This window comes from Tachypleus tridentatus, chromosome 10 (genome assembly GCF_004210375.1).
Source record: "Tachypleus tridentatus isolate NWPU-2018 chromosome 10, ASM421037v1, whole genome shotgun sequence".
NCBI lineage: Eukaryota > Metazoa > Arthropoda > Merostomata > Xiphosura > Limulidae > Tachypleus > Tachypleus tridentatus.
Genome location: NC_134834.1, coordinates 135,923,798 through 135,936,698, shown reverse-complemented (window position 1 = coordinate 135,936,698; position 12,901 = coordinate 135,923,798).

The following is a 12,901-nucleotide window of genomic DNA, read 5'->3' as shown; positions in this document are numbered from 1 at the left end:
ATGGATGCAAGATCTAATGTTTCTTATTGATATAATGAATCATCTATAACTCTCAACTTGGCACTCTAGAGGAAGAATAAGATTGTTTTTCATCTTGCTCAGGCAATTTTCAATTTTCAGAATAAAATTAGACTTTTCAAAGAGACATATTGTCAAGAAAATTCATTTACTTTCTCAATCTCAAAAGGAGAGTAAATACATTCCCTGATATTGAAATAAAAACCATTCATGGTTAATGTGATCAAATATGGTTGTTCAAATCTCAAACCTCTGGTTACAGAATCATCTGCTGTGGAAATAAAAGTAATAGAACGACAGGAGGACCTGGGTCCAAAGATGATCCATAAATCCCATTCTACAATTGAGTTCTGGAAGCAAGTTACAGAAATAAAATATCCTGAACTGATTGAAACCAGTGTGCGACTCATCTAAATTTTTAGCACAACATACTACTGTACTCTGTAACAAAGTTTGTGAAGTCGAAGCATCGTGCAGTCCTTACAAATCAACATCTGACGGAGCTAATTTGTACAGCCTTGACAACATATCAGCCGGAATTTCAACGACTGATGGAAAATGGAAAATCACAAGACCTCTACTAGCAGTAAATAGTCTGATAATTGTATCAATGTCTGTTTGTGTCAGAAAAATATTATGATAAGACAAATTTTGTAAGGTGGTATCTGATTAAAATATCTCTAATTTTATTGTTTTACATGTTTTCACCAGATGTTACTAAGACAAATAAATATCATTAAAATATCTGTTTTTTACTCCTTTTATTTTTATTTTGGTAGTCTCATTTAACGTTAATGAAATGCAAAGTTGCATATTTTCCTAAATGTTTCCATAGTTCATTACTGTATTAAACACGCTCAATATAGTTAAAGCAATAATCAGCCAGGATTTTGAAAAAAGTTGGTATACATATGTGTACTTTGTGATTGTTGAAACTAATACAAATTAACAGTTTAAAAACTACATACATAAAGAGATATTACTACGTACATGTATTCCTTAATATTTGCATAAAATTTATGTAACAAAATGTGCATCTAACAATAAAAACGTGGGTAATATTGGTTCATGTCTTGTCACTCTCAAACATCAGAAGTTCATCGTATGTGGTTCTTACGTTAAACAAGTTTGGCCACCCTGGATTATGTAGTGTATTTTATGTGCTCTTTAATTCTTGAGCTTAGATAACGAAATGTAGAGCCCGCGTAGCTGTGGATACATCTTAGACAAGTAAAAGTATAGATGACATAAGCATGATGCATTTTAGAGATCCTGTTTTTAAATAATGAATATTTAAATATATAATATATTGTTTTAAAAACAATTTTAAACATAGTTTGAGGATAATTTTGTTACTTAAAATTACTTTAATCTTTTTCTTTTTCTCCAACCATTGGAGTGCCATTAAATGGCCTTCAAAAGAAGTGAAAAGTATCACCAGTGTTTCCTCCTAGCACTCTTAAGATCTTTGCTATAAGAAGAGATTTTGATCTGTTACACAGGATCTGGCTAATAAGCACAAAATATCCTGTGCCTGACCTTAAAGGAGACAGTGAAAGAGGACTTGGATTAGTTCTTGAAACGTTTTAGTCAGTTTATTAACAGGAATGACTGGACTTCAAAACGAGATGTACAGTGCCTGACTTTGATCTTACACAGTTAAGGTCTCTCAGCAACATCAAGTATTTAAATAAAGGACAGAAGAATGACTGAAAAACTGTCACATATGAGTGATCTCCAATTTGACACAGCAAAACTAAGGACAACTGTCAAGCCAGTTTTAAGTCAAAAAAAAGAAGGAAACCACCAAGAAACTGACTACCTATGCAATCAATTGCACAAGAAGGGGTACTTAACAATGATCTCAATAGATCAGGAGGACATCTTTATAGATAAATTCAATAAAAACTCCAGTGAACTTATGTGGCAACACCTGATGGTGAGAGACATTTAACACTGTTTGAGATGGCAAAAGTGAAGTAGTTATTTCATGTGTGTACAAATGTAGCATTGGCAGGGGAACTGTCTATGCTTTGGAGCACTACAACGACTGAAGAATAATTGGCTATAGTCAATAGCCTCGCAGATGCACACCAGATTACAATGTCGTCACTTTGTAAAGCAGCAAAATGGTCAAAGATATCAATTCAGTCATCAGACCTGCAAATAAAGGTTGATCAGCAACCAGCAGTGGATACTGTTTTGATTGCCCTGAATGTCAGAAATAAAGATGAATTTATGTGTTTCCAGATGGTAGTAGCACGCTATCGAGTGTAGTTTCAGTAGGTAGCTATGGTGTCATTGACGCTGTACATGCAGTAGCTGCAAGTGAGTTGTATAAATTATTAGAACATTTTGAGGAAGTATAATGGTGGAATACTTGTATATCAGTAGGCATACACACAAACAAAGATACATGTGCGGTGCCACATGAAGGTTGGAAAATATTAATAGCTCTTTAAAAGATGTTTTAAATAAACAAACAGAATATTTACGAAATAATTTGATGATGTTCCATTACAAAAAAAAAAAACAGTTTTAAGGCAAGGAAATGCTGACTGTACGTGAAATAGGAAGGAATAGAAGGAATCCTCCACATGATGAGAAATCATAGTTCACGCCATAATTGCTACACGATTTGTAAATGGAATAAAATCATTAAGAGAAGACAATGGAAAGATTGGAAGAAGATTATAGCCGAAGTTGAAGCTGGTGCGTTTGCCCTGAATTAGCTAGGCAGTGTAGGTATCGAACAGTCTTGACCTTATTCCTTTTTACTGGACCTAAGAAAACTCTACATACCAACCAGAGAGTAGTGTGGAAACTAGCTGGGTCATAGAGGACGGTGTGCATGTTTCAGTTGACTGGTGGGAATAGCAGAGTGCAGCATGCCATAAGTTGTAGGTCGGATAAAGATCTCTGGACCTTTTTATATTTGAATTCAGACTTTTAATATTTAAGATAAAGATCTGTCATTATCCAGTGTGTCTGATTAGATACAGTATTCTGGAGAATATTTTTAATCAGCTTTTACAATCATGTACTCGCTATATACCATTCTGATTGCTCATCTATGGAGCTATTGGATGACAGTGCTGTCAACATTTTTTTATGTATAGTAGATATGCAAGATTATCCATTTTTTCTTCATATAACCAATTTCATAAAAGTTTAAGGTAAAGATAGAATAGGGCTTAAAATTGGAAGGTTTGATTTTAAATTATTTTTTATTGAAATCTAAAACATATTTAATTTTGATGCAGAAGAAAGGCTGATTAGATGATAGTTCAACTTCTTACAGTAACACTTGATGAGTTTGGATAAAAAACTAATTTTTCAAAAAGCACAACTTTGATACAGAATAAAAGCTTAACTATAATTTGGCTTGAGACACACTGACTTACAAATTTCAGTGTCAGTAATTATAATTCAATTGTTTTATTCTAGAAAGGCCGGCATGGCCAAGCGTATTAAGGCGTTCGACTCGTAATCCGAGGGTCGCGGGTTCGAATCCCGCTGGCACCAAACATGCTCGCCTTCACAGGCGTGGGGGCATATAATGTGACGGCCAATCCCACTATTCGTTGGTAAAAGAGTAGCCCAAGAGTTGGCGATGGGTGGTGATGAATAACTGCCTTCCCTCTAATCTTACACTGCTAAATTAGGGACGGCTAGCGCAGATAGCCATCGAGTAGCTTTGCGCGAAATTCAAAAACAAACATTCTAGAAATCTTGTATTTAGAAAAATACTTTTGCTATAAAGATACCAATTTGACTGCTAATGTTTTGTAAGTCCCTGCTGTTATGAAAGTAAATGTACCTTCAAGCATATTCATAAATGTTATAGTTATTTATTTTGAGAAAAAACCTAATGTATATATATATATAGTTATTTGTAAATCATAGAGTGTTATACTGGTACTAATAGTATTGGTAGTATAGATATTAGCTTATAGATGACACAAAGTAAAATGTGTGAACACATTGAATAAATGCAAGAAACACTTTTTCATAAATGTTTGAAGGTATATAGAACTGACCTTTCTTCTACGTTAGAGATATCACTTACATCACATACATGTTCAAAATCACCGTATCAAGTAGAAAATATAAAGTTGAATATGAGTATGTTCTTTCTAATGGATGCAATTAACATTGAAAGCAAACGATCACTAAAGGAGACTTCACCCTAACTGACCCACAGCTAACGATATGTCGATAAGAAGAGTTGGGCTTATAAAATTCAAAGTTCAGTTTGGTCATTAACATTGTTGATATTTAGTCTGAATCCTTACTTGTTTGATATTCAAGACTGCTGACCATCTTGATAACGTCTGGTTTTATAAAATAAGCAGGGCAGAACGTCAAGTATAGAAAAGCTTTTGACCTTTAGTATTAGCTAAAACATATAGTACGTTCATTTGAAAGTAGAACACTCTATGTAACTCACAGTGTTGGTGTAATAAGAGGGTGATTAATGACGCAAAAAAATATGTCATTTAAAGAAAATTGAACAAGTCAATTATTATACATTGCCATTATCTATCTATTTACACTATATTAATACTGAAAAATAAACGGTTCAAGCTCCACGTTACTATGTATTTTCTATATAAATTTAATGTTCAGCATACTTTAACTACAACTTCTATATGCCACCATATTTAATAGTAAAATAGTTCCTTCACTTTACCTGGTGCTATAAAACACTAAATGTGTATTCATGATATTCTGTTTCTCAAAATTTGATATTTCACTCAGCGTACAATTATTGTATACTTTCTACTCATAGCCCTGCCTCACACATAACAACCGGTCGAAAGTTCAGACTGTGTACGTCAGCTTGAAATAATTATTCAAAATAAATGATCCACTAAATACTTCTTTAAGTATCTACTTATACATAAACGTGTAAAATATGAGATTTCATTCTACAGAGGATGGTAATAGAATAAACTGTTTTGTGTAGTGTTGACAATTTTAGTCACAAGTTCAGTCTATAACAAAGTGTACTTTTTGTGTATATTCAAAATTTTGATGGCATGTTATAACTGTTCATTGATGTGTCACTTTAACATAACAAACTCTAAATAAAACAGTCATCACACATACCGAAACAACTGTTAATAAAACTTTAAGATGTAAACATCTTAGTTGGTAGAATACTAACAATAAATTACACTTCATGAATATCAGTTTCCAACAATATGTGCCATCATAACTTTCTCTTTGTCAGAACGTGATGTTCTTTAAAAGGGCGTTTAAACTGTATGTTGTTGTTTTGAATTAAGCACAAAGCTACACAATAAGCTATCTGTGCTCTGCCCACCACGGGTATCGAAACCCGGTTTTTAGCATTGGAAGTCCGCAGACATACCGTTGAGCCATTGGGGGGGCTAAACTGTATGTATGTTTTAAGCTTTATGATCTCATGACAAAAGACATGGTTTAGAGGATAAAACATGAAAAAATATAAAAGCAGCACTATAAATTCACATAAAACCATTCCCCAAATGATTAGACTTATCTCTAGAATCTTGCATTTTCATAACTATACAGAAAGTTAAACGTACACTTAGGAAATTATCAATAACTGATGGTACACACGTATTATGCAGCAAAATGATCTATTACATAGTTTATTAAATATATGGTAAAATTAAAAATAAAAATACATGTTACATGAGTATAAAAATTTCTATGTTAAAAGGTGTCCTTTCAGGATGTAAGAAGTAATAAAACGAAAGCTATAAAATGTATGTTAAATAGTTGAAAGTGTATAAAAACATTATGTGTGACAAGAATTACTCAACAATACATAAAAATGATAGTAACACTAATCAGCTCTAAAAACAACAAGAAACGTATGTTATGCGAACGTGAATTTAAACAGTGATTGTAAGGCATTACCGTGACATAGTTTTCAAATTTAATTTACTTTTGAAAATATAACACAAATTCGTTGTGAGTGAGAAAAATGTATGTATACTCACTTGTTTGTAGTCAAACGATGGTTTGAAGGATGGCTGTGGCTGGAAATCTGTATCCCTCTGGAGATGGAACAACCAGGTGGTGAAGATAGTGGGTGATAAAAGTATGTGGGGTAGTTCACATGTTAATCTGGAAAACATCTTCTAGATGATTATGAAAATGGACAGTAAGAGAATGTATATGATGTTAAATATGATGAGAAGAGTTACAAAATAGATGCTGATGCAGTAGAGAACATTTCGACCTTCTAGGTTATCTTCAGGTTAACCTCTTTGTTAACCAGAAGATGACGTACAAAGTTGAAACATTGTTCTCGGCTTTATTAGTAAAAGTGTTAGTACTTCATACCTGAAATACATTTTACTTCAAGTAAGTTTCTCATCATCACAAACTAATTGGAAATCTAGCAAGTTTTGACCCTGTGTGGTTACTTATTGGTAATAGTATTGTAAATCCATCTACAGGGTCATCGTTTAGAATCTATCTAATGATTATTACCTGTTGATCTGTGTGGAATATGTCTGAAGTAGAATCAACAGGCACTGAGTAATACTTTGATTTTCTAGATAATAGTGATGAAAACGTCTTTGTGTATGATTTCTATGACTTCGTCATAAACAATATAGAATAAGTAAGAAATGTGATTCTTTTCCTTATTTTTTGCATTTATGAATGTCTTCAGTAAAATGTATCATACTTAATTTGTTTTAGTTAATAGCTCCTTTAAATGCTACTTTTCTTGATGGTCAACACTTTATGACTAAGAGAATATGCTCTAGAATTTAGTTCCAGTAATTTTTTACTGCTCTGTTAAAGCATTGTTGATTTGTCTACTTTTGGTTTTACATATAACAAATTTGATGACATAACCTTGATTCTTTTAATTTGTTTTAGGCCGAATAAAGTCCTTTGCAACATATTTCCAGTCAGAGCAAACAGTTCTTGCAATCAAAGAAGTTTCCATTGCTGTTGGAAACAATCTGCATATAAAACAAAAGACATTCCACTTTTACGATAAAAGAAAGTTTTTGAGCATTGGCAAATATACTTGTTTCCTAAAATCGATTTTGTATATTGACCATAATCAGCATTCATGTACAGACAAGGTGTAATCTCTGATGTTCAAACAAAATATCTTATTTCATCAGACATTTGTGTCCATGTATTGATGTCAAATGTAAATTATAGGTTGGTATGTTCATTACCATTGAAATAATTCATTTCTTTGTGATTTAATTTTATGAGGTTGACGCTCATTGAAAGCTGTAGTATCTAAACATTTGTTTTAACAGTTTGAGTTGGCACTTATGTGTTCAGTACTTTCTAGTGGAGGACAAGAGCTCAATTTGAAGTGAAGGTTTTTATAGTCATTAATATTCAATGGTTTAGTGTCTACATTGTTGTTTCCACTATATTGAATAAAGAGGGTTTCAGCATAATAGGACAAAGCCCATACTTCATAAATCCGTTAGTTTTCTTGTTTTAACTACTAATTTCTCTATATTGTCTTGCCCCTTCTTGGACTCTAGCTTTTTCCAGCACTCTTATGTTTGTACATATATATAATAGATAAGATTAAAACTTATTGAATAATATGTGTGTGTACGTATGAGTGAGAAAGAGAGAGATATGAAAACAAGCTACCTCATAGTTTTGTAACACATGATTATATATTATTTCCTGTTAAAAAAATCAGTTTTTGTACTTTGGTGGCGTGTATTTTATTCCCTGCAATTAATTATTCTTGTCAAGCTGTCAACGAGTTATTAATAGCTGATAAGCAAACGAGTGTAGGCCCACAAAGTAATTATGTACTTTTTTTGTTTTTACAGGATAACAATTTATACATTATGTTCAACAAACACAAACAGTTGATACGATATTTCCTAAAAGCTTAAAATATTACTACTTGCATTATTAACAGTGATTGAACTTTTCTTAAACAATATCTGTAGCCTTTGAAAATGAAGAATCGAAAAATATAGGTAACTTCAATCTAAATTATTAACGATAGTTATATAAAACATCTCTCTCTCTCTCTCTATACATATATATATATATATAATTGAAAGGAATACAACATTAAAATCATTACACAATAAATACTTGGAAATTAAAACAGGGACTTTCTCTAAAAAGACTACATGTGTTTCAACGTTCTATGAGAACATCTTCTAAAGTAATGGTTGAGACTTATATACTCACATAATACTATGTAACAAAATTTTTACTGTTTCTTGTTTCTGGACAGAAAGTGTTATTTTCCAATTGCTTACGCATAAAGTAAATGGAAAAGAAACTATTCTATTTTTCTCTTCAACCTTTGCTTTTGTGATCTGGGAAATAAAAGTTTCAAATTTACCTATTTTCCAGAACATTCCAGGTAGATTCAGTGCTGAGTAGCTGATAAAGAATTTTCTCGAACTTGCAAGAATTTTCAAGAACTTTCTAGAATGTTGTAGAACTTATGAGAATTTTCTAGAATTTTCCATAGGGTCTCACTACTCACCACTTCAGTTTAGTTCTAGCTGCCTAAGTGAACACATAGACCTATCTGATTTTACCAGAGATGGCATCAAGAAGCTGTAAGCATTCTTCAGATGCATTCTGCTATGTATGTGGCCAATTTATCAAGACAAGAGCGAAAAATTACTCTGTGACATCATCTGCTAAGATGTGTAAAGTCTACAAGGCATATTTTGGCACGCCTGTCGGGGATCAAGACAAACACTGGGCACCTCATTTTACCTGTGAACGTTGCAAAAAGATTTTAGAAGGTAGGACGGGACAATTTTTACTTGCTTGAATAGTAAGATTTTATATTATACAAATTTTAGATCTTTTAAAATTGAAATATCCTTTCATTTTTTAATGTCCAATAGTATAGAAAAAATATCACATGAAATGTTTTGCATGAACCTCTTACACATTAGTTGTGGATGAAATAAATTTATTCTTCATAATAACAATTTTATTTTGCTTTTTTGCAGGATGGTACAGAGAGGAAAAGAGAATCATAAAGTTTCAAGAATTTGGCGTGAACCCACTGACCACTCAAGCAATTGCTACTTTCACATGGTGGACCTTTCCAAACGTCGGGCTGGCTAGAATGCATCTGCTATTATGTATCCGGACCTTCCATCATCCATCACCCTAGTGCCACACTGCTCTGAGCTCCCTGTACCCACTCCGCCAGAGAGAAAGCAGCCTTTCTGAAAAGAGAGCAGGAAATCAGAAGAAGAGGTAGACGTTGAATATCTAGATTACAATTTTCAGAGGTGCAGCTAGTGAGAGAAACCCATACTACACCGACCAAAGAGACCTCATTGACTTGATCAGAAATCTTGGTCTAACAAAGTCGAATGCCGAGCTTTTGACATCTAGACTCAAGGAGAAGCATTTGTTAGATGAAAGTGTGCAAGTCGCAAGTCAGAGGAAGCGTCACACCGACATTTTTCAAGCTCCTTCACTCGTCAAGATGGACTCTTCATTGATAGCTCATCCAGAAGCCTAAAAGCTGTGCTGCTCCATAACGGGAATAAGTATCCGTCTCTACTCCTGGCTCATTCGGTGCACCTCAAAGAGCAAAGCGAGTGCTTCCACCAAGATATACTGCACTTTGAACGCCGCTACCAAGAAGCGTATTACGGAAACATTCTCTACTCTTTTACCAACGAATAGTGGGATTGACCGTTACATTATACGCCCCCACGGCTGGGAGGGCGAGCATGTTTAGCGCAACGCGGGCGCGAACCCGCGACCCTCGGATTACGAGTCGCACGCCTTACACGCTTGGCCATGCCAGGCCAAATCATAACACTGAATCATATTTGGATGGAACATAGTAAGATGTTAGGCTGAACAGATAACACTTTCACATCAAAAAACAACGGAAATAGTTTCCTTTAAGAAAATATATAAGAAGTTTCATACCAAAATTTCACACAAAAGACAGCATACTACCTCACTTACAAAAGCTGCAGAGGACTTACAGCTGATCATTGCCATAAATTACATAACTTGCTGAAGGAATATCAAAACATTTTCTCCAGTGGACTTTAGGACTTATGATAAATAAATATCCCATACAGCTGGTATTGAAGATGCATCCCCAATACATCAGCTAATCAGAAGATTTTCACGTGTAAAACAGGCTAACGTTCCCAAAAAGATAAAATCCATGAAACAAGGTGCAAATAAATAGACTAGTATTTCATGGTTACCATCTATTCTACTTCTAAAGGAGGAATCCATAAGTTTTTACATGGACTCAAGAAGGTGAATGAAATCACAAAGAAAGATACCTACCAATAACCAAGGATTGACTTTATTTCGGATGGTCTATCTAGCTGAAAATAGTTTCCAGTATTGATCATATATTCTTGATAACGAGAAACACACCTGAAATAAAAATATATCTCAGAATGTCGATATAAAACGTTACTTTTATCAAAAAGGTTTTGTTTGTTTTGTAGAGAAAAAGGTAGCTAGTGATCACTACTCACCGCCAACTCTTGGCCTACACTTTTACCAACGAGTAGTGAGATTGCCCGTCACATTATAACGCCCCACGGCTAAAAGGGCAAACATGTTTGGTGCGACGGGGATTCAAACCCGCGACCCTCAGATTACGAGTCGAACGCCTTAACCTGGCCATGCCGGGCCTATAGAAAAGGTAAACTGATTGTTTTGAGTTTTTCAGGGGAGGGGTCATTTTTCGTCCAGACATTTGATCATCGTAATAAAATTAATTTCAATAGTTTGTTTATAATATATTGAAATTATATATGTTAATTTTCATCAGATTATTGGAAATTTGGATTGTTAATAGTACTTATGAGTTGTTAATACCTGTCAGGTAGTAAAAAGTAGCTTGTGAGTGAAAAGTAATCCAACAAAATGTTAATATATTAGCCTATAAAACACACATAAGAATTATAGCTTAGAATTGTTTAGTTTTATTATTTTACATTTTCAATTTGCTTTGTTTGCTTTTTTCGAATTTTGCGCAAAGCTACACGAGGACTATCTGTGCTAGTTGTCTCTAATTTAGCAATGTAATACTAGAGGGAAGGCAGCTGGTCATTACCACCCACTGCCAATTCTTGGGCTACTCTTTTACCAACAAATAGTGGAATTGACTATCACATTACAATGCCCCCACGTCTTGAAGGGGGAACATGTTTGGTGTGACAGAGATTCAAACCCGCGACCCGCTGATTACGAGTCGATCGCCCTATCCACCTGGCTATGCCAGGCCCTACATTATCAAACAAAGCAGTCGATATGTTAATACGTTGTTTTCTCCTAACTTTATAAAATATAAGCTATATGATTTGAACAGGTGTAAACTGATCATCGAGTGATAAAGTAAATCATAGCGGCAGAATTATTAGATATATAAATGGTATAAAAACTTCTTATTAATTTTTCTGTTATAAGATAGGGATGTTACTATTAGTGTATGTGTACTTCACTCTAGGTTAGGGTAAACTTGATAAAAGATCTGCTAACGTTGTTATATGAAACAAAAGTCCTGAACTGTAAACGCCAAATCAAATATTTACGCGTTACCAATACCACACTGTGAGTCGCAGTTGCAGTGGGTAATATCTCGTATAAGTTTATCGCCATATTTAATGTCAGTGCTTGTAGGTTATTACAATGTTTAGAGAATAGTAAAATGTATAAAATTTCCACTGTTAGTTTAATTTAAATATGGCTAATACAATAGATTTGTTGTACTTTGTCTTTTAGAAAGCTGTTGGCAAGTTGTTAGGACTATTGCAGCCGCTATTAATATTAGGTTAGAACTAGAATTTATATATTAGCTCTTTAAATGGATTGATTGTAGGACTAGCAGAAGACTATTGCTAGAAAAAAAAATCATAATGTAAACGCGTTACCAATACCACACTGTGAGTCGCAGTTGCAGTGGGTAATATCTCGTATGAGTTTAACTAAGGCCTCATAGTTTTATCTCAAAGTTTGTTGCTGCTGTTAGGTTGTTTGCTAGTTCTCATTTTCAATAACCAGATCGATAATGAAATAACCAGTATGTTGGTAAAGCACTAAATCTTTCATAGATATTAAATTTAATTGTTATTTCAAAATTAACTGAAGTTGCTGTAATTTATTAGAAATTTAGACTGTGATAAGCTGAGCTAACATCTGACAGATGCTTTTTAATTATTATAAAATCAAGGCTATGTAACTTGGTTATAACGATAGTAATCATTCATGTAGATTCAAAGAAAGCTAGGATAAGTTGATAAGGGAAAAATAAATCTTGGTATGTAACTCTCACAAATTAAAAGGAAAACAGGATTTTATGTTCATAGAAATCATGAATACAAGTTAAAGTTATCATTTCAATGTGTAAAATGCTGGTTAGATCTAATTTCAAATGTATTCAGCTTTGGTCTTATTTAAGTATTGAGTTCTTGGATAAGGTCAGAAAATAGCTAACTGGATAATTCCAAGTGTGCAAGCATTATTATATGGAAATGGTAAAATTATGTGGTATTTTTCACTGAAGAGGTTAAACATGATTGAGATTTTGAATCTATAACTCTAAAGAATGTTTTCATAAAAAGGAAAATGCAAGCAGTAAATATCCAGGACAGTATAAAATATAGAAATGTAGGCATGACCAACCCTCATTGGAATACTCTTCTCTGATATGTGTTAGAAGCTACAACTTTGAAAGAATGGTTACAGCTGAGTGGTTTCTGAAGTATCTCTGAATAGGGTATTAGTATAAAATGGGACATTTTGGATAGACCAAATAACAACATTATAAGAAAAGTAATGCTGCCTTAACTGGAGTTGTGTATGACTTTTCCATATTTTAAACTTCTGCCATTTATTCTTATTGCTTGAAGTCTTTTTG